General features: G+C 29.4%; 1 protein-coding gene and 1 long non-coding RNA gene across 9 annotated transcripts in view; one reads left to right on the top strand and one right to left on the bottom strand.

Moving 5' to 3' along the window:
• Positions 1-20653, top strand: part of LOC139425404 (uncharacterized) — a 55811-nt gene extending 35158 nt beyond the window's left edge. The window contains exon 3 of the long non-coding RNA XR_011636657.1: positions 20515-20653. This is a non-coding gene — a long non-coding RNA (uncharacterized lncRNA). The remainder of the gene's footprint in view (positions 1-20514) is intronic.
• Positions 1-27149, bottom strand: part of LOC107442127 (neuron navigator 2) — a 524062-nt gene that overhangs the window by 306403 nt on the left and 190510 nt on the right. The window lies entirely within an intron of this gene.

A 27149-nucleotide genomic window follows, 5' to 3' on the forward strand; every position in this document is an offset into this window, starting at 1 on the left:
CGCTATAATTCAGTGTTGTAATTAATTAGAATAATAATTTTTTTTTCAAGTTTCTCATGGGAAACGAGCAAAAAAAGTTTTGATTACAGGTAAATTGCAACCTGATACACGTAGAAAAAATTCTGGTAAATTTACCGTATTGTTGTATGGCAAGGACATTTCTAGTAATAAAAACAATGAATCTGGTTAATAAAACTGTAAACGGTATTTAAACCGTTAGTTTGGTAATTTTTCTTTTCATATAGTAATGGTTTACTGGAAATTCTGGTTTTCATAGTTCTTATTATCACACTTTAGTAAAAATTACAAAACAGAAAATTGAATTTAACCGAACAAATGGTTTTTATGCCATACTTTAATGTATCGTGATAAAATTACCAAATTTTACCCCATTTCCTAAATTTCATCACATGGTATAAAACCATATTTTATTGCTAATTTTATCAAGATCATTACCAAAACCCTTCGGTGAAAATTACCGAGCTTTTCAGAAACTCGGTAAATTTTGCCACATTCTGGTAATTTTGATCATACTTTTTTCCTTAGTGTAACTTAAACGCTTGTGAAAAAAAAAATTTATTAAGTCAACATGAGAATTTTTTTTCAAATATACAGGTAACAATTTGTTAGGAGTTCTAATTTCAAAGACGCATTTTACTAGAATTAGAATTTTTAGGACAATCGAATTTATAATAAAAATAATAAATTGCAAGGAGCGTATTAAATTAACTAATAACACATTAAAATAAAACTCTGAATTTAAGAAGCTAAATTAATAACAACTAATTCATAAGAATAAAACAATCTTCATGCGAAAACTTCTTTCTTAAACATTAAAAATGATGTGAAATAATTAGCATCATGCAATTGGACTAAATGTTTATTATTGTAACTATTTAAATTATTAAAGAATGCAAAAAATGACAAGCAGCAAATGTGATTAGAACAATAATGACAAATACTTCCTAACTCCCTATACACTAAAAGCATTTATCAATTTCAAAAAAAAGAAATTACAGCAGTTTATTTTATTTACATTTGTAAGAATAAAAATTATCTCCCATTCCAAAAAGAAGTTTAGCTCCTTCCAAATTGTTCGAGAATCGAATAAAAGAGCTTAGTCTCAGCTGTCTTCCGAAGAAAAAGTTATTTTTTTCTTTCTTCGATCGAAATAATGCGTAAAACATTCCAAAAGAAAAGAATCTTTGTGAATAGGAGGAGGGGTGTTGGCAGTTTATATCCAAAAGAGTATTAAAGAACGCCTCACCCAATGGTTCTTAGTTCGGGAGGGTCGAGAGATAAGACAAAATCGATAATCCTTTGGATAACCGGGAGAACTTAGGAATGAAATGCAATTCGACTGAAAGAACATAAGGGCTGCTGCTGCTGAGAAGCGTGAAAAAGTCCCCATGGGTTTGACGTAGCAAATCCCCACCAGTTGCGTGGATTTCGATGGACAGTTCTCTCTCAATGGTCAAATTTATAAGATACAAATAGAAAAGGGAAGTTCTGAATTCTTTCCGAGCCAATAAATAGAAATAATAGTCTCCAGTTTTTTGTCTCTATAATTGGAATAATCAATTAAATACAGTATCATGCTTTCGTTCAGCTACTGCACTGTAAAAAATTTTGGATCAAATTACGGTACAAAGTACCTTGGATGCATCATCCGTAAAATCCATTTCTTGTAAAATCTATTTTTCCGTGAAATATTATGCCATAATTATTATGGTTGCATTTATTAAGTTAGAGAGATTTAATGATTTTACGGCAATTATTATAATCAAAATTTTCGTATATCAGACATTTTGTTACGTAACATGCTCCGGTATAAATGGGTTTTACTGTAAAAGGTACCAGAGTGCAACTATAACTACTTTCTATAAGTTTGATCATCACACTTTTTTTCTTCTTAAATCTTAGGTTAAGAATTTACCATTATAAAAACTTGGCAAGATATTTAGAGAGAATTAAAAGTTTTAGCTGAATAACTAACTATAGCGGCATTTTTAATTAATAGCAATTTTAGTGTAGTAAGTAGAATAAGAACTATTTTGAGAAACACTAATTGAAAAATTGTCTTTGAAATTGCGTCTGTCAGCATTTTGTCTTTGAAATTGTATCTGTCAGCATTTTGTCTAAGAAAGTGGTCTGAGTTTTCTACTTCTATTTTTATTTGCTCAAAATGCTTCGAACAAAATGTATTTATTTCTTATTAAAATAAAGCATAAATGATAATAATTAGTAGTAATAATTTCAAGTCAACTACTGAAGTTCGACTTACGTATAAAAGACTTATTTGAATAGTGAGCCGATAATGCATATAAATTGATATTATGCTTCTCCTTTTGTTACACAAAGGGCCTTAAAGTCTAAATAATGTATTGTTTCTATTATATTGACTGATTTGTGATGCCCCCTGCTTAGCGACAGAATTAGGCTAAAGGTGTACTTGTTTCAAGGAAAAATAAATAAAACTTCAATGAACAAGAAGGAATTGCTAACTCCATTTTTCTTCATAAAAGAAATGGTATCACTTATAAAATAAGGCATCATATAAACACTGTAAAAAATTCCAGATCTAATTACCGTATAAAATATCGACACTTTGGGTATATTATCCGTAAAATCTATATTGCCGTGATATCCATTTTCCCCGTAAATTATTATACCGTAATTTTTGCGGTTATATTTATTCAATTAGAATATTTTAGTGCTTTTGCGGTAATTATTACTAAATAAATTACGGTATATAAAATTTTTTGCTTTGTAACATGTTCCGGTAAAATAGGATTACCAAAAAAAAAAATTGCCGGTATTCTGAGTGCCGCTTATTTTTTTTGTAATTTGATCCGGAATTTTTTTTACATCGTACGATCTATTTCAATTTTGCAGTTTTCTTAAAATTTGCACTTGAAAGTTAGCAATTTATAATATGACCTCAAGCCATATGGATTACTTTACTACTAATCGAATTCATTGCATGAATTATTAAAAAAATGCGCTGTAAATGTGCATAAATATTGCAAATTGCATTGTGAAGCTTTATCACAGAAACAAACTCTAAGAAATATTATTCAATAGGCATAGATTATCTTAAAATAGATGCAGATCACCATAGTGATCATTGTAATATCACGTGATCTCAGAAAAATAGGTTCAACATTGAATCATAATATTGTTACCTTAAACCATAATATTAGTACCTTGAATCATAATACGGTGCAAACTTGATAAAACTTTAATAAGGCGTTAATATTATTTCTGTTCCAATTGACCACAGTAGCGGAATATCAAATTTACAAGTACAACAATTTTTCTCAACTTAGCGCTATATAAGACTGCAGCAAATTCAAACTAGCTATGGTTCAAAAAGCACCAAAATTTCTAGCCATACAGCATGGAAAGTTTAATATTTTGTAAAGTAATAAACAAGGAAGTCGAAACACTTCTAAAATTTAAGTCTTGCTAAGACAATAAATATTTCTCCACCTTCCCCAACATTCGAAAAATCCTTCAAAACATATCATCATAAAAATTTATGAACATTTTACACTTCAACTTAAGAATTCCAAATGCCTCATATAAGCGATCACTTCATCTCGCACGACCTCACTTTCCCGAAATATAGTGACTTTCAAAGTGAAGGAACGATTTTCCGGATAATAAAAGCGGCAGAAAATCACTTGAAAACGAAACCCCTCTTCTATTGCAAGCTAAACCGTCTCGGCCTTATAGCCTTGGAAACGGAATTCTTTTCCATTCGGAAACGTTATTACCAGACCCTAGAGGTAGGCATTGGCGCCCAACCCTATTCAATCACAGCGGTAAGCGAAAGGAAATTCAATGAAATCTTAAAAGATCTTGGCGGGGGAGAATACTTTTCTTATTGTAAGGATTTCTGAGAGATCAAGTTCTCATCTTTCCTCTGTAAGATATCGGATGGATATTGAAAAGTTTTGCTTCTTTCCTATAAGTGCAGGCATTGTTATCAACGAGCTGGTTCGCGAGTCTCGCATACAGGCAATGGAAAATCTTTAGTCTAGAAAAGTTGCTTTTTCAAGAAGATCGCAATAGCATCAGTAAAAAAAAAAATTTACATCTCAAAGAAAAACTTTTTAAATATTTATATATATTTTTTTATTATGACCGGCTATTGTATTAGTGAATCTAGAATTGACTTAAATCAGATGATTAGAATATTTTTCTGTAATTTGTGATTCAAAACTAATTTTTCGAGTGTGAGTTTAAAAAGATATTGGTGGGGAGAGGGCTCTTTTATTCATGGACGGTAAGAATTTCAGATCAGGTTCTTATTTTTATGATGGCTGATTTCGGAAGGTTCTACGGCCGTAGAAAATAATGAATATTTTGCGAATAATATGCTATATTCATAACTATTGTGAGTTTGTAGCAGTTACTCAAGCCTTTTAGGGGAAGTCTAGTCTTTAGTGGGGCGGGATAGCCTGGTTGGTAGGGCACTGGGTCCATGCCCAAGAGGTAGTGGGTTCGATCCTCACCGGCTGAAGACTCCCCCTGTAGTAAATAGTGACTGATGCACGTTAAATCTGTCGAGTCAGAAAGTTCTCCATGTTTCCATAAAAAATCATACCTCTGGGGGTACTGATCCAGGAGTTTACTTGTCTTCTGGATTGTTTCGAAATTACAAGGCTACGGAGGTGAACATTAGTAGTCGTAAACCCAAAATTGGGTCGGCTGCTCAACGACGGTAATAAAAATAAGCAAAGTCTTGTCTTTAGCCAAGGCTCTATATGCTTATTATGAAAATGTCGCAAACGTCAATATGAAAAAATCCACAGTTTTGCGAAAATGTAAAGCGTTTGTGATCTAATTATTTAATAATTAAAAATTTACTCAAATGCTGGATTCTTAAAAAATTGTAAAAACTGAAAATAAGACATTGATTTTGATATATTTCTTATAAGTCAAAAAATGTCTCCAAACTAGCGATTTTGAAATTATTCATATGATATTTCCAATAACTGTTATGAGATGATTCAACATAATAATTCAAATTTATTGATTCGTATACTCAAAATTATAATTCTTATTACCCCATATTTGGCAAAAAATTTAAAACTGAAAAGTAAATTAAACCGAATATATGGTGGTTATGTCATGATAAAATTACCAGATCTTACCATATTTACCGAATTTTAATGCGTATTACTAAACGTTATTTTACTGTTTATCAAAATCATTACCGAAGAGCTGTGGTACAAATTACCGAGCTGTTTCGTGCTCCCGTATAGCCAGAAACACAGTAAATGTTACCGTATTCTGTTAGTTTTCAGAACAATTCATTATTCGAATTATTTATCCGAGAGAGCGGATTTAAATGGTTAATTAATTCCTTTAATTCGAATCGTTGAATGAGTTAGTACTGATGATCAGACTATTTTTCAACTGATGATTTGAATCACTGATACAATTCTGGTAATTTTAAACAGCGGATTCTAGTTTTTTGACTCGGAACGTTGACTTGTATAATATGTTATCATTATTAAGTTGATTTGAATTTAATAATTCGGAAGCTTTTTGAGTTGAATTCGACTCTTTGATCCAATTCATTTATTTTAATTTGGTTGATGAATCATATCCTTTTTTAAAAAAAATACATTGTTTCATTTTGATTTTATCATTTCATTTTAGCCAGTTGATTATTTTCAATCAGTAATATGGTTGCTTGAAGATATAAATTGAGTTTATTTATATTACTGATTCAAACCATTTATTTCTTTGATTTAAAAAACTTTCATTATACGTTTTGTTAGATTTTTGTGGCCCTTAACAATTTATCTTTAAACTAGTTTCCCTTGATCCCATGCAAGTATTATATTTCATGAAATTAATAATATTAGATGCACAAATGATGAATTAAATAAACTACTAATTCATTAAACATACTCTAAGACAAGCATTTACTTTTAGATATAATTTGCAATTTCCTGCGCAACAATTACTTTTTTAAATAAAATTTCTACTATCTACTTCATATACAATTTTAAAGAATTAGAATATTTCGATAATAAGAAAAAATGTCCAAACTTAAGGTAAATTAAGACTTTTCTACGCTACCTTATAAAGTTATTTCATGGATTAATTCTTATGCTCATATTTGGAATGGTAACAAAATGTATAATAAGTTAAAAGAATGAAGTTATTTTGACGGCCTCAGAAGCTAAATTATGTCTTTATTAAATTAGGGTGTTTACACGTGCTCATCCCTAGGGAAAGACTAATATTTTTAAAAGGATTTGGATCGTTATGATTAAATTATTTCCTGCGTGGGTAGAAGTGAAAGTGAAAGTAAATAGATTTATTTTAATTATAGTTCTGTGTAGAAGAGGATAAGAAAACTCATAAATAATTAATGCTATTATATTTACAGAATATATATTTTGCGTAGAAAATGAAACAAAGTGAGTAAATAATTAATACGCTACTGATGAAATATTTATCAACAGAATATATAGCTATTAATTTAGTTAGATAATTAAATTAATTAATAGTATTTGTTGTTGTTGTTGCTTTTGTAGGCCATTAAGGTAAGGGTTGCGATTGTTTTTATTTTTCAAAGGCGCCATCTATGGCCAAGAATTCAACTTCTGCCCCACCCATACGTCACACTCGTTTATAGGACGGATCCAGTCATACATTCATTCATCCACAGATCGTAATGCTGACTTGAACCAAAGAACGATCAATTTCTAATTCAGTACCCCCAGAGGAATAATTTAGCTTGGGTTCATGGAGTACTTCGTGACCCGACAGATTTAACGTACACCAATCACCATTTACTACATGGGGAGTGACATCGGCCGGCTGAATTCGAACTCCCGTTTTCACGAACATGAGTCCAGCGCCCTACCAACCAGGCTATCCCTACCATTAACAGTATTTAGTAACCGAATATGTAAACATTTTGATGCCTAATTTAACATAATTGTTTTAATAGACATTATTCCTCAGCATTTTATGAAATATGTCGGAACTACTTGCTTTTTATGTGCAGAGCTGTGTTCTTTTAAGAGGTTGTAATGTAAGAGGAAGCTATACCACGAGAGACATTTTCCAAAGCAAATTTTGTATCCCCTCCATAACAAATTTGAAATTTTGAGTATAGAAAAAGTTAGTTCAGGCAAACTTAGAGTAGGCCATGAAGTTCCAATTACGGAAAAAAATTTAAATTATCAAAAGGCAAACAAATTATTGGAAGAGAACTTCCCCTTTGCGAAATCCTAAACTATCCTTTCATAAATTGCTTTCATTTTGATATTTTTTGTAAAGTTTCTTCTCATTATTTGAAACTTAGGGGATTACTCAAGATTCGTCTGACACTTTACTTTAAATTTTAAATTACTTATGGAGGTGAAAGATAATTTGCAATAAAAAGTTTCTTTCTTACTATAATGCCCTCTTAATTAATTTAATATATATCCATTATAAAAGTATTGATGAAAAATAAATATTCAATTGGAATGCTATCTAAATAAGGTTTTAAAAAAGAGAAACAAAGACAAAGCAAATTACAACTACAGCACACATTTCTATTTTGCTTACAATAACAGATATTAACAGGTCCAAATTAAATAAATCTAGCTGGATTATTTATGAGTACTTATACCTACACGTAGATTATGATTACATAAGTTGTTTTAAACCGCAATTAGTCACGAGTTTTATAAAACATGCGCTATTTGTAAAAAAATTTGTTTCTTAATCCAAAATAAGGTTTTAAAAAAGAGAAAAAGCAAATTATAACTACAGCACGCATTTCTATTTTGCTTGTAATAACAAATATTAACAGGTCCAAATTAAATAAATCTAGTCAGAATATTTGTGAATAATCAGACATTCAGATAAGGACGACACAAGTTGTTTGTAAACCACGAAAACATTAGTCACAAATTTAATAAAATAAGTGCTATTTCTGAAAATTGTTTCGGGTACAAAATAATATTGAATTTTAAAACAAAGTAATTTTAGCTCGTAAAAGTTTTTTTTACACATGATATTATTTAAAATTTCAGGAAAAAAAAAGAGAACCAATTACAAGTGAAATTTTGCAGAAAAGGAATAAACTTACTGCTTTCAATGTGGGGCTATACGTAAGCTTAATTCTAAAATTCATCAGACGATTCTCGAAGAGAAGCTGGAGAATTTTCTAATTAAATGTTCGGGAATAGGAGATTTCGTTCTCGATAATAGAGAACCGGGAGTTCGATCCAATAATGGAGCGCAGACGACTCCCTTTTGCAGCAGTTGTAGTGAGTATTAAAACGCAATTATGTCCTCCGCAGCCTGCACAGCAATAGAGCTAGTTTAGAATGAAAATCCTCTTAAAGAATGTTTTCTAGAAGAGAAAATATTTAATCCTCGAAAAATCCATTCAAGTTTTTTGATTTTGTTTAATTTGATTTAAAACTTTGATAAGGTTGGTGACCTTTTATTTTTTTATTCTTAAATTTGAGTTGTAGCTCTTTTTTTTGTTGTTGATAAGAATGAACAAATTATGAACATTGCTTTACGAGTTTCTTAATTATTTATCATGAATAAATTTGATTTAAAACATAAACTATTAAATAAGTTCCACAATTTTTCGGGAAGTTACCCTAAAATACTCTTGCTAGGCTACTATCCGTGTATTTATTAAAATAAAAAAAAAGTTTTCCATGCACAATATGGCACCGGCCTTTCATGGCAGACTTATAGTGTACCCAATAAATTACAATTTAATTTCTTTACTATGTAAATTGTTTACAATTTAATTTACTTACAATTTAATCTGTTAACAATATAATTCAAAGGCAACAGTCTTAAAACTCAGACTTTATAGCTTGCCTCAGAAATAACACAGTAATCTCATATCTAAAAAATAACACTGTGGTGAAAGAATAATATTAGCAGATAACAATTATCAATGCTTATTTAAGAATTTAGTGGCTATTAAATAAAATGTTGCAACCAGTTTATAATCATTCTGCTAAATTTTATCTAATAAACTCAATTTGTCATGTAAAGTCCATTATAACGACACTTAAGTATAGATGAGGGAATTGTCGTCATGGCGTTATATTATCTAATACACATATTTAGTGCTAAAATAGTGATAAAATTGCAATAGCTTTCTGACATTACTGAAAAAATTGAGTGTTGTTTTCAATAATAAGCAGTTTAGATGAAAAAGATGAAAGGGGGGAGGGCATGTTAGATATATGAATTGTGAAGAAAAGCCGGCATATTCTTTTGAAATGTGCTACTGAATTTCTAAAAATTACAGAAGAATTGTTCTTCTGTAAAGAAAAAAATAACTTGGCCGGTGGTTGCCCACATAGGGTATCATAAGGCCATATTATACCATATGTGTATGTTTATTTTTAGCCATCTAGTGTGGCGGAAACTAGACGTCCAAATTAACATGACCAACGGTTTCTCACCCATTGTGGTGGTCCTGAAAGAGTAGATACCACCTCTGGAGAACGCACTAGGTCTGCTCATCGGCAAGACCGATTGTGCAGCTCATTGGAAATAAAATATAAAAAAAATTTTTAGTCCTTATTAGGATAAACTTTTTAAGAAGGATATAAAGTGAATTAATGTATGCTTTTCTCCTTTCTTAATTGTCATTAGAAATAAATAAAATGTCTCCAATTTTCTCTTTTTTCCACTGTATTGTTCACTAAAACAGCAGAAAACGTATTTTCGCATAACAGCGTTAAGCTAGTAAAATTGTACTCCTGAAGACATGCAACTGTTGTATCTTAATTATTAGTTTTTTGGCTGTGACTTGTAAACTTGTCGTTATAACGGTTTTCTCGTAATATTCCGCACCTGTTATACTGAGTCTTTACTGTACTTAAAAAATCTTAAAAATAGTCTCTATGAGATGTGGTGGCTTTTAGGTGATACAGCTTTCGCCTTCCAATAAGGTGAACCGGGTTTGAATTCCAGCGATGACTGGTCCATACGAATTCCGCACCCGGCTCGTGACGACCACAGAGCTAACGTTAATTATACACAGTGGTAGACGGATCATGGGTTAGATTCCCCTTGCAATCAGGCTAACCGTGAGATGTTTACGTGATCTTCCTCTCCGTGTAACGCAAATGAGAGTTAGTTCCATCCAAAAGTCCTCCACGAAGACAAAATTTTGCCCAATACTTGGTCCAGGAGTTTTCTTGTCTTCTGGATCGGGTTCAGAATTACGAGGCTACGGAGTTGAACATTAGTAGTCGTAAACCCAAAATTGGGCCAGATGTTCAACGACTGTAATAAAATAAAATAAAATAGTCTTCATTATTATATTAAATTAATACCAAGCTGATATCTTGCTTATCCAACACCTGTGATGAAAAATAGCAAAACAATTGAAATAAAAGTTTTTTCTTAATTAAAAAAAGCATGAATAATAAATTTTCCCGGATGCATACAAGAAAAAAAAATGCAATCAGAAAATTTAATTTTAAAGTGAATAAACGAGAAAAAGTCACTAATAAAATAATCCTGATAAAAAAAAAATAGAGAAATGAAATCGGAAAAATCTAATTTCATAGCGAATACGCTGAAATCAAGGCTCGTAAATAAATTTTTATGAAAAAGATGAAAAATAATCTGATTCTAGAAAGCTAGTATTTTGCACATGTATGTTTTATTTATCTTCGAAAATATTTTTAGTTAATGAGAATCAAGAAAACAAAAGTTATATTAAAAAGATGAATTAAATTTGGAACAAAACAAAAATTTAATAAATTTTAAAATAGTGCAGCACTTTCCTAAAATTTCTCAATCTAAAGAAGTCGCTACAAAGCAATAATGTGCTCGTCGTTTTCTAAATCCATTTTTTATGTTTGATCCTTTGACATAAATATTTATGAGTAATTCCCCGATGTAATTCATTTTGTTTCTTGTTTATTGCTAATATATAGAAATAATTCAAAACTTTTTTTAATAAATACTTCATAACTTGAAGTTGACTTAAAATATTAAGTAAAAAGAAACGAAAATGAAAAGTGTTTGATTTTTTTCTTCACAAAGCGTCTGTTTTATCAATATAATATTTCTTTTCTTCTCAGAATAGAAGGCGTAGAAATGTTCATGTGATACAAATTTTAAGCATATATTGAAAGATCATGTTTAAATCTTTTATTATTAATAAGCAATTTTAATATAATTAGAGATCTTTTTATAGATGTAAAGTATGTACTAACTATAACTAGAGGAAGAAGTTTAAAGATTATGTTTATCCTTTCAAAAATAATTTAATTTTTTAAATTGATATGAGCTAGTAACTAGTAAATTAATCTAAAAATTACTATAAGAATTATAATCAGTTATTAATAGATTATACAATCAAAAACGGAGTTATTTATAATATCTAAATAGCAAAAGTATTATCTTCTTATTTAATTTAAATTTATGAATTAATAAATTATTATGAAAATAATAATTAATTAAATAATATCAGTGTAAATAACAATAGGATGATTTGATGATTAACTCATGATAATTTGTAAGAACAAGATTTATTTAAGAACAAAACTTAGGTCTTTCTATTATTTTTAATTATATTAATCAATAAATTACCAATAAACAATAATAAGTAAAAAAATAATAGAATTTAATTTTGCTAAGATTTATTAGTTATTCCAAATAAATAATTCAAATTATTCTTTTTTATTTCATAGGGTTTATTTATCCATACATTACAATAAAACTATATTCGTTCTAATTTTGAAAAATAACTTATTTATTAATCGAAAATAAATTTAGGTGATATCGTTGCTCCTCGCAGTCATGATTCAAACTTTTATATGATCGAAACCAAATTAACTATACATTTGCAATAAGCATTAAATATTAACGAACTATGCTATTTTCCGTACTTACTACACATTTATATGATTAGTAAAATGTATTTAAAAACCTCTTCGCAAGAAAAACAAATATATTTATAGTTCAAAATAAACTTTTTTTAATCATCTTCAAAACATTATACGAAAGTAACCAAAAGCTAATGTTACATAATGGATTATAAAACGCACAATTTCAGAGCTTTCAAATGGGTTATCTTATCATTAAAACTACGTATTCACCAGGCTGTTTTATGGAAATAGCCTCAGAAAAAGCGAGATGAAATAAAAGACCGCGAGGGGTAACAATAGCCAGTGAGAAATAGCCATGGTAATTACGAGAATGGAAAACCAGGTGGCAGAGAATGGAAAAGAGTAATGAAGCCATAAACTACAATTAGATTTAATTAGGCAGATAGAATGGGAAAAAATGTCTGCAAATGCGAAGATATGGTTGCAAAGAGCTAGCCGAAAAAATTAAGGTAATTTTTCTCTCTAATGAAAAAATAATGAAGATTGAATTCTGTTTATGGTATAACGAAGGCAGAAAGCAAAGGGTTAATTTAGTTTTTAGAAACATTATAAAAAGTCTCTTTAACATATTATGTTTAAGGTAAACGATTTTTAATGATTGTTATGCTATGCACCAGTCTCTACTCATTTGTTTTAGTAGAGTAAAAAAATTTGCTTACACGTTTTACGTCACGTTACGTTTTTGGTTTTGACAGAAATAAAATTACTTTCTCTTTTTTAGTCAACTTGAAAAATGTAGATTTATAAATTTTATTTCATTATATTCTTTTGTTGTTTTAATATCGATTAATACTTTCTCTAAATATAAAGTTTAACGATAGTTTTTAAATTTTGCCTAAGTTCTAAACTATTAACGAAGTATGACCGGAAAAAAACTAACCTAACATTTCTTAATATGCTTAATATTTTTACTTTATTGTTATGTAAGTAAAAAAAAAAATAATTGAGGCGAAAAAGTACGCAATCTTCTGAAAACACGTACAAAAAAAAATTAATTCAAAAGGTACAAAAAAAAATATTGACAAGTAAATTTTCGTATTCATTTTATACTTTTCCATAAAAAATATTTCTGTTGAATAAAATTTGCGATACTTTCCTTTTAATATTTAATATACTAATTTCTGAAATTACTAGGATTCAGTAGAAATATTCTAAATAAAATAAACTTCAAAAACTTAGTATAATTCTTCACTAATATGGAACTAGTATTTAAAATAAAATGTATTATCGAAAACGCAGTACCATTTATGAAGTTGAAATGAAAACATATTTAAAGAATTCAATTTTTTTTTAAAAATTGAACATGATTTGTGCAACTATATATTATAAAGAGTAAATTGCTTATGCATTTTACATTGATAAGACTCTTTACTGAAAAGCTTGCATTAAAGACTGTGATAAAAAAATCAACCAAATACTGTAAATAATCAAATAAACTTCGTATTGAGAAGAATATTTGCATCAAATCACAATATCCGAATCAGTCAATAAAATACAGGAAAATATATTTCAATAAAAAATTTAAATCTTCTGGAGAAATTTGATACAGATTTAAGAAACTTGCTTGTTCGGAAATAATTATATAATATTTAAATTTACTGTTATACAAATTTTTAAAATGCTAATTTCTTACCCTTTATTTAACATTTGATTGCTAGTAGTTACCCTATACACAAAATTCCATACAAAGTACTAATTTCAAAACACTTATTTTTTTATTATAAGTTTTTACTAAAAGTACAGAATTTCATAATTGTGTACATCAATAATCTTTTATTCAGACAAACAATTATATTTCATATAAAATTTAGCAGACACTACAGAAATTTGTCTTAACTAAAAAAAATGTTCGAATCCACTGTTCGATCCAATTGCTTTGAATAAACTCCCACAGGTGATTTCCGTTTACATTATTAAGCACCTCTGCCTCCGATAGCACACTCTTAAAAATTCCCATAAAATTCGAAGACTTGTTATTTAAAAAATTCCGGATCAAATTACGGTAGAAAGAACCAGCATTCCGAGTGCTGGTACCTTTTATCGTAAAATTCCTTTTTTTCAGAATATATACAAAACAAAACTTATGATATGCCGTAATTTTGCAGTAATAATTACCTTAAAAGTATTGAACCACTCTAATTAAATAAATATTACTGTAAGAATTATGGTATAATATTTTACGGCAAAAATGGCTTTTACGGGAAAACAGATTTTACTGATGATGCACGCAAGGCGGCAGTACTTTATACGGCAATTTTGTACTGCGTACTTCGTCGTATTCAACGGTTTGTTTTTATTCGACAAACAAATTTTCCGAGTCTTAAACAACGTGAAGACTCTATGGAAAAATACCGTTTACGAACATAATATACAGTCAGTGACCCAATATTTTACGTTAGACATATATTTTTATGGTCATTATCCCTTTTTCAGCATAAATTTATTTCTACGGTCAGAGAACACATTTTGCCATTATCTAGCAGTGAAATTTTTCACAGTACAGCTGTAAAAATGATTCTCCTCGCATATCACTTATAAGTTACTTAACATAAAACAGTAATCAAAACCTTGCTATAAGATTTTTCTTTTAGGGCAACATGCTAAAATGAATTCTGAATTGAATTACCGCATTTCCAGAGCTTTTAGTAAAATATTAAAGAGTAAGTAATAATGAAATTAATAAAAAGTTATCTACATAACTGAAAATTACAGTAACATCATGTAAATATTAAGTTACTTTTAAATTCTATATTCCATCTAAAAATGATTAAGAAATGTCTGTAAATTAATATTCTTTCTTTTTCTATCTGAGCAGATGTGAATAAAACAATGCAATTCCATATTTATTTTAATAATGTCTACGTATTTCACAAAGTGAAATATTTCATCGGAGTTAAGCCATTCAATTGAAACCTAATTCCGAGTTCCCCTGAAAATTCGCACTGTAAGCAATTTTATTCAATATTCGTCGACGTTGGAGTTGACATAAAAGGTCCGTAAATTTTCCTCAAAGTCGCCGCATCGAAGCCATTAGGATCTGATCAAGACATCTTTATGGGTGACATATGTCACATACAGCTAGCTAAGTGGCAAGGGAAAACGATATCGTTAAGGTTCTAGTACGTTGCTAACAGCTTTAGAAAATTAGGTAACGAATAAATGTATTTACAGTGCGCAATTCTTGTGACAATAGATACAGAAAGTAACAGAAAGTAGGATACAATAAAAAATTCCAGTTTGCATATAACTGTTGAAAAAATATCAGGTTTCGCTGAAGTCATTGAACTTAGAGAATACAAAGATGTATAAAAAACAATATTAGTTTTCCCTTTTTATTGAATAAATATTCTCAAAAAAAGGAAATAATATGTGTACAATTTATAAATCTTACTAAAACAAACGGATATTTCATACTTCACTGTTAGAAATTTCGCGTAAAAAATGGTTAAAATAACAATTTATTTAATTGTTATTTTACCCTATTCAAACAAAAAAAAATCAAATGACCGTAAATAAGATGGTATTCAAATTGTTAACTGTGAGAAAAACAGTTTACTAACTAATTTCTCCTAATACGCTTAAACAACCAGAATTTTATTGCATCAACTAGGCCGAGAGGGCTAATCTGTCTATCTCATGACTGATGGAACGGGAGGTTTAAGTCTCAGCGTTCACACCACAATATTTCCTCCATTTCATTCAACACTTGAAGAGATTCCAGTGTCCTGCACTCTCTTCTAATTTGCGACCCTGGACTACCAAAATACGATACTTTCATTCACACATAGATAGCAGCAACACAAAACTACATAACACAAAAAGATTAGCATTTCCATGCTAGTTGTAACAATACAGTTTTGTATTCATGGTTTTTTTAACCATACTAGTTGCAAACGGTTTGAAACCGATAAAGATAAAAAAAATGTTCTTTACCGTTAACTTTACAATTAATTGGAGGTGCAGACTTTTGTCGATTATTTTAACGCAATTTTGTGATGAAAATTTTAACAGTGATGTGCAAATTAAGACAAATCTTGTAAAATCAAAATATACAACTTAAAAAATGTTATTATATCCATTACTTTAAAGTTGGTTTAATTGTTAGAGTCTATGACAAAGTTTTTACTCTAGCGATGTTAAATAAGGAAAAAGCGTAATTTTTTTCAAAGCGTGTGTAAAGGGCAACACTTTGTGTTCTGGGGTATATAGCGCCTCCCGGCGGTAGCAAGCTTAACTACTCCTTAGATGACCTGCTTATCGTTTTTAATTTAAATAATTTTTAATTTAATTTACGAGATAAACTGTAATTGATCTAATTTTTGTCTAAAAAATAATAAATTTATGATTCAATTTAATTATTTTAAACTCTTTTTATTTTTCGTGTTCTTAAATTATTTTTATGTTGAGTATTTTATGCTAGATACGAACCATTGTTCTTTTTAAACTAACAGAAGTATACAACATAATCTACTTCAGTATTCCTGTGCAATAAAACTAATTATTTGTTTCGCTAAATATAAGACGAATCAGTGGTGTCACGAATAAGTATAGTGTAATATATAAGACATTACGTGTTTATTTATTTTTTAATTGTATCTTTAGACGTTTTAAGGAATAATTGCTTTTAAAATAATTTTCTATTTATCCATTATCGTCTGCTTGGATTGAACAGCGTATTGGTGAACGTTATTGTTCAACTTGAGAAAATTTCTTTTCAAAATCATTTTCCTAATGGAATGATTCAAAAAACATAATCTTTCGCCTGGCAACACGCATTAAATTATTCAAATTAGAGGCACACAATTACCTTTCTTTAAAAAACAGTCATTTTCCCTCCATTATTCAGGCCCGAAAACATCTTCTGGGGAAAATGGACGAATTTAACCCCAAAACAACTAAACTCATCCAACATTTTAAGGTCTCAAAGGTACGCATGTTCTAATAAGTGCTTCAGTCGAGATAAAACTAAACTGTGGATCTACAGAGCGGGAAGCTCGATGAATATTCACCGCACAAATTTCTGCTCTTCAAAACCTCTTCTCATCCTGATTTGAAAATTTGCCGAGCAGTGTCAAAAACCCTTCGTTCACATAACTCAATAAATGTTTGCAAAAGGGAACCCCTAATAGATTCTCCATTATTCGTGAAAGGAGCCATTTGGAGAAAGTTTTGAAATATTAATGACTGAATTTTATCATCAAGGACCCATTTTTGAATATCTCTCTCTGCCTACGAAAACTCCATTTTTCAAAGTGGGTTACGGTAATGTAGCGTTTAAAATCGTTTGAGAGGAAGTTTTTTTTAATCAACTTTTCCTTTTTTTTTATACATGCCATATGGGAGACTTTTGTGATAAGGTATGGCACAAAATGGATTTTTTTGAAGGGTGTAGTTTTAGAAGAAAATGGATGATCCACTTTAAATTAAGTTTTTTTTTTCGTTAAGTATACTTAAAATCGTTTAGTCTTAAATTCTAACTAAAGTGTATAATGCAATATATTACATGGAAATTTTCCAGGTAATAAAAAACTATGAGTATGATGGATAGCCAAAAACTTTATCTAACTAGTCTAATTATTATTGTTACTTCGTAATTTATTTAATTTGTAAAAGGCAAAATTGGAAGATGTGCCTTAAAAATAAGTACTTGACGCCTTTTTGCTGTTTTACAGGTGTTATGAAACCAATTTTTATCAGTTTAACTCAAAAATTTTAAATTATAAGAATGCTTTTCATTTAATTTCCTTCATGCAGTCAAATTTCATTTCATTTAATTTTTGCATTTTATTTCATATAATTTGTTTCATATCCTCTCAGTCATGTATCGTATTTTGGAAACTAGTATAATCTAAATTCTTATTTATTGTCACTATACTAGCAATTGCGAATACTAGCACTGGCTCCCAGATGCATAAAAGTGGTAACTACTTTTGAATTTTTGGTAGCAGCTTATATATAAGTGGTAAGCGGACACCACCAGGGTTGATGATTAAAAATACTCTTTGGGGAAAAAATCGATTTATTTAATGCAAATCAGTTTTTTTTTTATAATAATTTAATCATAATTTTTTTATTTTATAAAGATTTTAAATTTTTTTTAGAACATGCTTGTAGCAACTTTCTTTTATCGCGAATCGAATCAATCAAAAATTCATTGCTGAAAGGCACTATTTGATATTCACATGTCATATTATCACGGTTTCATATATACGAGATTTTTATAAACATGTGCGATGCGAATTGGTAGAAAATATTTCCGAAAAAATTATAAAAATAAGACGTGAATTAATAATGGAATCGACGCAAATTGCTTGTATTTTATTTATTCATATTAGGTCTGCAATAAGGTCGTCACTCTTGACGATAGTAGTTGATAATTTGTTAGCTATTCTATGTGTAAGCTACGGAGCTCTAAATCAGCGATCACCAGTTACCAACTGGCGACCGATGATTTAGAGCTCGGTTTGAACCTAGAAAAATGATATAAAGATTTTTTTTTAATTTGGAACTACTTATTTTGATTAATTATTCACGATTCTGTTGAAGAAAAGACACGTTCATTTTTATTTGTAGGGAAAAAAATAAATCCATGTTAGGGTTGATGAGGGTAATGAGATCAAAATTTGTATTTAAAAATTTCTGTACACTGTTTTATTCACAAAAAAATAAAGAAAAACGTTTGGGAAATTTAAAAAAGTTTGATTGAAAATCAGTATTTTGATTGCGACAAAATAGATTAAAGTGTTAAATTCGCTCCAAATATACACGTATATATATATTAGTAAATGATTCGTTCCAAAGTATTTTATTTTCGATGATTAATTTTCCAGAAAATAATCCGTTGTTGTTAAGTTTAGGTACACGAAAAGACTCGTCTTAAGAACTGTATAATTCAACAAATGCATTACAATAAAAATCATCTTTGTTTATCGCAAAAATGCACAGAATAAATAAATAAAGATATTTAACAAACACTAAACAAATAAAAGAATTTCAATAAATGAATTTCTATAGAAAAATCTGACGAGTTTTTATTTTGTAGAATCGGATTTACTTATAATCCCATTTGAAATAATGGTTTGAGAGTAAGAATGCTTTCAGCAGTTTAAAGTCAGAGCAATAAAATATTTTACGATTCGAGCCATTAATGTCACATTTATGTTTTGCCCCTTTTCACACCTTGTCCCATTAATTTCCGTCGCATTTCTGGATAGAGTGCTTTTTTTAACAACTTCAACAATAAAGACGTTATTACACCTTATTGCGTTTTATTGTACTGAGGATCATAAAATAGGAAATTCAAAAAGAATTCTTTGTATATGCTTTACTAAATTTTCTACTTTACTATATTGTCATCTACTAAACAATCGAAATAGCCAGAATCATTACTACAGTTTAAAAAAAATACTTTCAATGTTTAAAGTATTTTTTTAAACCTAATAAGAGAAATCAGTTTAATAATTATGTCCTTTTTTTAAAAAAAAATTAGCATAGAACAGTACTAATATCACGAAAAAGCTTTATTGACAATTTTATCAGGACCATTATCAAATACTAAGGCTGTTCTTCGAAAGCTTTATCATCACATTAAAAGACGGTTTTTGTGTGAATGAAACTCCTGTAAGTTTGCGACATATACTCATGACTGTAAGACCTATCTTCAGCCAGCACTCTCTATGTTTGTTCTGAAAATAGTACAAAACATTAATATGGAGATAACCAGTTCTGAGAAAATAAAAAGCGTTTGTTGTCTAACTTTTTCATATTTAAAAACTTATACTCTGATGATATAAGTCTAATGGTAGTTATGAACTCAAAATTGAGTCAGCTGTTGAACTCCAGTTATAAAAAAAAATATTATAACGTACTTGACTTAGAAGTTTGAAGATTTAAAAATAACGTTGTAATGCTATTGTTGCACCTTTCCCAGATACATCACATAAATACTGAAATAAATTAAAATTCCTTTGTTGAATATTGAAAGTAATTTGATCCAGATATTAACAAAGATAATGACGATATCCATATATATATATAAGAATTCTATCAGTTTCTGAACTTAAATCTTGCAGGTATGTGTTGATAAACAGGCGGGATTTGTCCCGCAGACATGGGTGTGGATCCCGATCCCGTAATTCATAAGTACAATTCCATTTTTTTTTCTTTTTTCGTTTTCTTCAAATTGATTTTTCAAGTCTTCACTCATTTTTGAGACATACGTTAACCATTCAAAAATAACCATAGCTGAAGCAATCATTTTTTTAAGAAAAGGCAAATATTTTATCTTTTCCTCTTAAATTGTCTGAGTATTTTTAAGAACTTGTTGATATTTTGATGGATTGGAGCTGCAATCTTAAAAAAAAGTAAACGTTTCAAGAGCAATATCGAGAGAGATGAAAAATATAACATTTCATCATTTCTATTTTTTATTTTATTAAGAATTCACCTTTCTCATCTTTTTCTTCTTCTTTTTTTTTACTTATGACACATACACACATTTGAAATGAAAAGAAAAAAACTCGTTTTTTTTTCTCACAGCTATAAGTAGTATAACATTTGACTTCCGTGACCAGCATCAACTTTAAGAATTTTTTTTTCTTTACCCTAGAAGTCATGATCCGAGGAGAGACAGATTGACGGCGATGGAGGGAGACAGATTGATCTCTTCTGCCTCTTACGATCCCTTGATGCGGAAGATGAGTGATGTCGGAGGAATCTAGATCGACTGTTTTTCTCATGCATTAAAGAAGTGGTCTTCAATTCGAAACTGATAAAAGACGCTTCTGAAAAATTCTCAACATGTCTTGTTCGTAACTTGGGGGAAAAAAATCAAAGTATTAGAAAAATAAATTGTCCAGAAAAGATATTCTACGTGTCTTCGAAATAAATATGACCCATGTTTTTTCTTATGTATAAGATAATATTTTTTACATTATTGTAATTGCAAAAAGAAAATTGCGCATGCGCCAATTATTGTAATGATTTGGTTTTCCCCCCGAGAAATTCAAGGAATAACAAAACAAAAATTCATTACTTTTAATGCATTTTTATTTATACAACTTTAATTTTGCATTTGAAAAATTAGTACAAAGTAAAATCTTCTATGTATTTATTACTTAGTTTTAATTTCAGAAACAGAACTATGCTTAACAGAACAGTGCGTCAAGTAGAGCGAACCACCCTGGATAACTTTTGATTTAATGATCTATGCTAATTAATAAGTGTAGACGATATTTTAAGTGAAATCAGACACAAAAACGTACTTCTTTGAAGAAATATACCTGTTTTTTGATAGATTCGGGTTTCTGATCCCCACAATACCGCAATATAATACCAATAGCTTGGTCTGGAGAACGCTCCAAATATGCTTACAAGGCAAAATACAACATTTGTGAAAAATCAGTTGAATATCTCCCGAGAAATCAAATTTTTAGTTTTTATCTTTTTTAAATTTTAGAATCAAATTTTAATTAAATTTCTGAAATTTTTGAATATCAACTTCACAAGAATTATTCCACTGTTTTTGCTCAAATTTTGTATTTTACGATGTAAAATTATAGTCTTTAAAATGATGTAATGAATTGTGTACTTAGCAATTCAAATTTTTTTCGACCAGTACTAAATAAAATAATAAAAATTTATAAATATTTACCAAAAGTTATATTTTGCATGGAATTATCTTTAGATAAACGAATTTTTTTGATGCGTTTACAAAGTTCTGAAGATAAAGTGAAATACGCAAAAAGTAAAATTATTATTAAGAGGTCCAAACTTTGGACGATCTCATAACTGAACTATTGGGACCTTGGGGGTCAAAAATCCAAAACCACCGAAAAAGAAAAAGTCTGTTTATCAAGAGAAAGTACGTTTTTGTGTTTGATTTCGTAACTTAAAATATCATCTGCGCAAATTGATTTGCTGATTTAAGATCTCCTTAAGCCACTAAAATTGAGTCCTAGAAGGTGAAGATCCGATCATTAGATCAAAAGTTATTCAGGGTGGTACGTTTTTTCTTTGGCTCACTGTACATTACCGACTTAACTGAAATTTTTTTTCCAATTCTTATGTTTCATAGACACTGCGAGTGAATTCTTCTATAAACATTTTGGTTCGAAAAGATTCCTCGAATGTATTTATATTTTAATGAAGAATTAATAATTTCTTAAACCAGTGCTTCCCAAACTTAGGACTTTGGTGTACCCTTTCTAAATTTTTCGTAACGCTGCGTGCTACTGCTAAAAAAATTAATGAAATTTTTTTAAGTATGTTTATTTTTATTTTTTGGTACAAGTTTTGTTTTAATAAGTTTATTTGCATCAGTGAGAAGGATGATATTGTTTTTACTGTGATAAAAAAATTGCACATAAGTTAAAAATCACAACTGGCTGTTGACACCACTAATTATTAACTGTTAACTCTGCTAAAAATAGCCAATAGAAAAATACATAATCGTAAGTAATTTTCATAGCTAGCTTTGCTTTTAAATAAATTTTTGTTGAAATTTTCGTTTGTTGCAAGATATTTCGCATAAGAACGCGNGAAGAATAGCTCCTGAGAAATCAAATTTGTAGTTTTTATTTCTGTTTTTAAATTTTAGAATCGAATTTTAATTAAATTTCTGAAATTTTTGAAATTCAATTTCTCAAGAATTATTCGACTGATTTTGCTCATAGTTTGTATTTTACGATGCAAAATTATACTATTTAAAATGAGGTAATGAATTGTGCACCTAGCAATTCAAAATATTTTCTACCAGTGCTAAATAAAATAATAAAAACTAATAAATATTTATCGAAAGTTATGTTTTGCATGCAATCATCTTTAGATAAACGAATTTTATCATTGTATGCAAATTCTCTTTAATTCCGTTACAAAGTACTGGAGATAAAGTGCAATACGCAAAAAGTGAAATTATCTATAAGAGGTCTAAACTTTCGACGCTCTCCTAATCGAACTATTAGGACCATATTTTCCAGATTGCTGCTACCCCCTATATCAGAAATCAGAATCCACTAAAAAAAAGTTTATCCAGAGAAAGTACGTTTTTGTGTTTGATTTCGTAACTTAAAGTACCATCTGCACAAATTAATTTGCAGTGATTGATTAAAATTGAGTCCTAGAAGGTGAAAATCCAATCATTAGAAGAAAAGTTATTCTGGGCGGTACTTCTCTTTTTTCGGCGCACTGTACATTATCGATTTAACAGATATTTTTTTTCTAATTTTTATGTTTCATAAACACTGTGATTAAATTCTTCTATTAATATTTTGGTTCGAAATGATTCCTCGAATGTATTTATATTTTAAGAAAGAATTAATAATTTCTTGAAGTATTTTTCCTAGTACCAATACCAATTTGAAATTTGAGCCGAAAAAATAAAATTCTTAAAATAATTTGATCAGCATTCTAAACGAATTTATAATTTTGGTTGACGAAAGCTTTCAAATATTTGACGAAATCATTTCCTCACTTATGTGGTTATTTCAGATGAATATAAGACCCCATATTCTGCCTTTTAAGTTACTATTGGTATAAAATTCAATCTCTACATTAATATTGAACTTGGTGAATTATGCAATGGAAGTAGTTTAAATGTTATTATAGACATTGTTTGCTTTTATTTTTCTTCATTATGACTTCACGATCATTTCTCTAATTGTTTTTTAAAACTATATGCTCTGTATGACGGAATGGTACAGCTGTTAGTACACTCTGTCGTGTCGGTGATGACTAAATACTTGTTCGCTCAGAGTTTCTTAGTTTACGTTGTATTTCCTAATCAGTTATGTGAATCAATATGCAAAAAGTCTAACGTTTTGATGAAATCCGTATCCTCAAATAAGTGACGATAATGATTTCAAAAAAAAAAAAAAATAGTGTCGGAATTAGAATTTTCTACACATTGATTAGACCAGGTGATTCATTACTAAGTAACAATTGCATTTAATCTTTTACTCTTATAAAACTTATTCACGAAATTTAAGGTATCCAACTGGGCCCAACACATTCTATTTTTAAAGCAGCCTCAATTAAAAATTTTAATTTTATTTTTGGTAACCAAGTGTTATAAATGTAAAGTAAAATTTAAATATTCATTAAAGAAGTTTTTCGAAAATAAGAGCAAATTTGTGTATATATAAATCACAACTTTTTAATGCCACGCTAACACCCCTAAAATAAACTATAATGCTTAAATATAAAAATTACCTTTTTTTTCTAGATCAATAACACGCATTGAGAACCAAGAATAGTAGGTTTGCATAAACATGCACTGACTATTCTTTACTTTTAAAACAATCTAAAAATACGTTATTCTTTCCTTTTCTGTTATACTTTATGTTTAATAAATGCTTGTGTTCCGCCTTCTGTATATCAGTTTCCATATTTCAGTCAAATAACGAGTTCAACCTTAATAACATGATTACTTGTGTTTTGAACTAAAGCCATAAAAGTTTCTAAAATATATAATGGAATAGAACTAAATATACTGTTTAATATTGACTTTTTAAAGAAATATTTTATTCATCAAACATTGCTAATTAAAGCATGATAAATATTACAAATTAGCACTTACATCTTATCTTTTAGTTCAAAACATAGCTAACCTTATGTAAAATCTACATTCAAAGTTTAAAAGAATTCTACAAGAAATATTTTTGTGATGTGTGTTAGCGTAAAGATGTTTTCTCAAAATCAACGTTATTATGAAAAGGAATTTGAAATTGTGTAATTTCTATTTAGTTTCGTCTGTCAGCATGGAAAAAAACTATAATTTCTATTCCAAAAATCGTAAAACCTGTATTTAAAGAAATTTAAAAAACGAATGAACAAAATAATCAATGGAAATTCCTCGAAATTGCTCATTTTTGCCGAGTCGAATATCCTGAATAACTGAGTCAAAATCAAAATAATTTTTTCTGCAAAATATATTTATAAAATAAAATTATATATAATCTTGGCATTGAAATTAAATGGTTAAAGCAAATTAATAAAGAAAATTGCTATCTGGCAGATGTTAATTAAATAACATTTGCATATAACAAAATACTTTTTTTTTTTTTTTTAAATTCAAGAGCAAAATGATTCCTTATGCACCACTGAAAAAGTACATCACGAGGCTTACAGACGTAAGTATGGTAGCAAACAATGTAGGATATAAATTAGGCATCAATTTGAAATAAAACAGTTTTTTCGAATTCAAAATGTTTAGTTGACATTTTGTTTTAAAGAACATTGAAGTAAACTGTACATAATAAAAATAGTTCCAAATAATATAATCTAATATTTCCCCAATTTCGAGAAGACGATTACAACTTGTTTCTTGTTTTATTTAGTAGTTAAAACTGATTGAGACATTATTGCTTTTTTAGAGCACTAAGAATATGTTAAGACACAAAAAGAAACGATCATACAAAAGACAATTCAACAAACATTAAGCATCCATTCCTATAATCCGATTTCATAAAGACATAAGCCTCTTTTTATTTGTCATTAGATATAATGCACATCAAGATCCACCTACTACTACTAATCCGTTTTTTCATCTAGTCTAGTCATCTATGTGCTTGTTTACAATAAGTACATAAAAGGAAGAAACTATAATAAGAACCCATACTTTGCTCTGATCTATTGCTTCTTTACATTACTATCTACCACAAGGGCTTTTTCCTCTAACAAACGAACCGTGGGAAAAGGATCTCGGCACGTGGATACAGGTTGCCATAGCAACGGGATACTGGAGATCTACGGTTTTCCCCGACATGATTCATTTGTAGAGAGGGGCTGTGTCATGGTGTGGGGTCGTATTGAAGCAAATAATGCCCAATGAGATGCGGCGCCTGCATCTTTGGTCATGCTGGAGTTGTTTGGATTTAATTTCGGCCGATTGTATTTGCACTAGTGTGTCCTTAGTTTCCAGTATTTGGTTACGGTTGTTAGATTGGAAAGTTCAGAGTAGATTGAAATTGTTGGAAATTTGATTAATTCGTGTTGATAGAGGTTTACACTGCAACACTTGTTTCATCCGGTTTAACGGAGTTAGAATGGAAAGCTTTTGGCTCTTTTGTGTTTTGATAGAAATATATTTTAAATCTACCCGAGGAGCCTTTCTAGTAAACCTTTTCAAATTTCTTCTCAATACAAATCATTTTCGGGATTATTAAACACATCATTAATAATGTATCAATTTTATCACCTTTTTCATATTTTTAAAATTGTTTTTTTTTAATATAATTAATAAATAAAATTATTGATTTAATAATAAAAATTATTTTGAAATTATTATCACAACAGTGGCATATCAAAGATTTTCAAGAAATCAATGTAATTTTTGTAAATTAATAGACACAATTGAACACTGTTTTAATTTCAAACGAATGAGTTTCACTACACTGATCTATTTTAAATTGCTTTAGCACATTTAAATAAATTTAAAAAAAATTCAAAGAAATCAATCTATCACAAACAGAACTTTCGCTTCGGAGTTAGCACCTATGTAGCTTTTGGAATGATGAAAAAAAAAATAGGAAATTTCTATTTGGCAATCAAAGAAATTTATATGATTTTCTCACCTTTTTCAATAGTGATAGCTTCTATTTCGATTGTATTTTTATTTTTTCATCTCTCACTAACTAATTAGGGCTCGCTAACATTGGAACTTCCTTAACTTTATTTTTAAGAAGCAAGACAGGCAATTTCGGAAAACCCTGTCGCAATTGATGATTACCAAATATAATCATTGAAATCACTAGTGAGGAAGGCATATAGAAAAACAGCAATTGTATTTGAACTTAATTGACGCTGCACTAGAGTTGCATAATGAGCTATTGGCGACGGTTAGGGAAACATCGCTGAGGATGATTCGAAGGCATGCTATCACAGTTTTGATCCTTTGCAGAAGGAATGGCTCCCCCGCATTGGTAGTCCGACGTCCTGCGTGAAGTTGATCACTTTACAAAACGGTTTACAGTTTAACAAATATCGATACCGCGCACCCTCGGGTCCTTAGGAGAGTCATCAAAAAGGTCACACACCAGCTCACTGACCGCTGAAAGTGATGATGCTTGCCTTAGGTGGTATACTGGGAACCATGTCTTACGGTCAGTCCCTGAGAAGCATATGGAAAAACTATTAAAAACAGTGTGGTCGCCTAATCGGTTTTTAACCCCTATCTGTTTCTACCGCAAATTAGACTCTCTTTGACTATTTTGATCACCCCTCTTCATCACTAATCGTTGGAATTTT

Source organism: Parasteatoda tepidariorum, chromosome 4, assembly GCF_043381705.1.
Source record: "Parasteatoda tepidariorum isolate YZ-2023 chromosome 4, CAS_Ptep_4.0, whole genome shotgun sequence".
NCBI lineage: Eukaryota > Metazoa > Arthropoda > Arachnida > Araneae > Theridiidae > Parasteatoda > Parasteatoda tepidariorum.